General features: G+C 32.0%; 1 long non-coding RNA gene across 1 annotated transcript; it reads right to left on the reverse strand.

The window, feature by feature from the left end:
- Nucleotides 1–363: 363 nt before the first annotated feature.
- On the reverse strand, nt 364–1,305 carry LOC105802807 (uncharacterized). Its single transcript, XR_001136295.2, has 2 exons — nt 987–1,305; nt 364–670 (listed from the first exon to the last, which is right to left on the reverse strand). It is a non-coding gene; the product is annotated as an uncharacterized LOC105802807 (long non-coding RNA).
- Between the last annotated feature and the right edge of the window lie 1,213 nt (nt 1,306–2,518).

The following is a 2,518-nucleotide window of genomic DNA, read 5'->3' on the forward strand; positions in this document are numbered from 1 at the left end:
TAAGTTAGAAAAGATATTAGATATAGATGAGTATATAATAATACTTTGTTATCTTTAAAATTTAATAACGTGGTACTAGTACCTAAAAATTATACTTTTTCCTAATATAATTTATTCCCAAAATTAAAAGATAACTTTGAGATAAATTTTACCCTTTGTGTTATTTTTTACCGTACTTTTCTAACCACAAAATCATAAAAATTTAATTAATTCTAAGTTATTTTAATTAACTTTAAGTTATTTATATAGAGCCAAGTTGTCAAAACGGATGTGTCCCCTTCCATCCAACACTACGACAACTTGTAGTTTGTTATATTTGGAGTTGGCGATAAACAAATTTTTTGAATTTTGAATGTATATAGATTTGATTTTGAATACCTATCCATTTTGTAAGACCCAATTTCTGCCCGGGCCCAAAACCAGTTAAGAGTCCAAATAATAACAGTCCATTTACAACAAACCCAAACAGCCCAATTACAAATTAACCCTAACCCAACAAGCCCAAAACTAAACAAACCCACAAGCTTAAAAATTTTCAGCAAAATAAAAAACCTAGCCACATGAGGCCGCAGCTCCTAGCTGCCGCCCTTAGGCCTGCGCATGGCCTCCTCGCATGCCCATCGCCGCACGCCACCGCCTCTCCACGCGTTTGATGTTTCTCTAACACCACCTGCAACACGCCAAAGAAGAAGCCAACAACAAGAAACAAATCGCAAACGACAAAATAGAGGAAAAATAGTTTTGTATTTCGGCTATAAAGCCAAAATCAGATGCTTGTAGTTGGGTTCCTCTTCTTCTTTTTTTACGCACATAAGTTAATCAAAAATCAGAACACAGATTTTAAAGGTTGAAAATTAGATTCGATTCGTTTTCTTTTTCTTTTTGTTTCTCTGTTTGCTGTTTTATTTTTTTATTTTTTTGGTTCATCTCTTTTACAAATAGCTTTTTACAATAAGTATAGAATAGAGAGAAGAGGAAGAAACTACCTGGGCGCCCCTCGGCCGTGTCGTCGGAGGCCTCTCCGTCGCCGAAATCAGCTCTAAAGGCGGGGCGAAGGGTCCTTTCTCTCGGCATTCGGGCCAAGAAAACTCGGCCTCCAAACGAGGTTTGAAACGGGCTGAAAAATCCCCCTTTTGTGTAATGCCAGCCACAGGCCACGGCGGCGCTGCGGGGGTGGCCACGGCCGGACCTTAGGCCGGATTTTGGGGAGGGTTGAGAGAATGAAAGCTCTTTTTTTTTTTCTTTTTTGTTTTAAACAGAATGGAAGAAATGGGTTAAAAAAAAAGGTCTGACTTTTGTAAGAGACGCAAAACGACATCGTTTGGGGCCTGTTTCAGTGGCCCCAAAACGGCGTCGTATAGGGCCACCCGCGTTTGACCCGACCCGACGGCTGGGGATCCGCGCGTTTAGTCTTGAGGGGATATTCCCGAAATAAACCCCTCCACCTTTGTGGTGTATTCAATGCGGTTTTTTTTATTTTGGCCACGAATTTTTGCGTTTGTTTCAATTTGGTCACTGGACCATCTGTAGTCCCTCGATTAAAACGCTGCGTTTCGATCTGGGGAATATTTCACAATCGGTCCCTTGAGTTTTGAGCGCGTTTCATTTCGATCACTGGCAATCATTTCTTTATTTATTTACAGTTTCGACCCCAAAATTTATTTTGGTTTCCAATTTAATCCCATATGTGTTATTAGAGTTGTTTTATCATTAAATTAATTATTTTAATATTATTATTACTATTATATTACATTATTATTGTTATGATTTACTTATTTATGTCATTTTAATTCCAAATTTTGTTGTATATATGTATATACATGCATTTTGTTATATATATACATACATACATACATATTTTTTAATTTATTTCTATATATATATATATACATACTTATATATTATTTATATATATATATATATATATATATACATATATGTGTACACTTATATACATACGTTTTATAATACATGTATATACATGCATGTATATTTTATAACTCATACATATACATGCATATAAATGTTTTTTTATATTTTATAATTTCAAAGCATACATATATATACATGTGTACATTTCTACAACATATACATACGCACTTTTATTATTATTATTATTATTATTATTATTATTATTATTATTATTATACATGTATACACATACTCTTATATTTTTAGACATTTCATAATTTTTTATATACACATACATATATATATACGTATTTTAATTCATATACATATACATATATATATACATCCTTATATATATTTTTATATTTGATAATTTTAAAATATATATATACATAGATTTTCATATTTTCATAATTTTGTGTACATTCACGTATATACGTTTTTTACATCTATTTATTATTTATTTATTTATTTACATTTTCATTATTATTTTGAAAGAAGGTTTCAATTTTATTTGCTTATATACTTGTCACTTTGTATGTTATTGATTGGTCCTTTTATTATCTTATTTTCTTTGCTATTGCTCGTGTTATTTTTACGCCATCAT

The sequence above is a fragment of the Gossypium raimondii genome, chromosome 11 (assembly GCF_025698545.1).
Source record: "Gossypium raimondii isolate GPD5lz chromosome 11, ASM2569854v1, whole genome shotgun sequence".
Classification (NCBI taxonomy): domain Eukaryota; kingdom Viridiplantae; phylum Streptophyta; class Magnoliopsida; order Malvales; family Malvaceae; genus Gossypium; species Gossypium raimondii.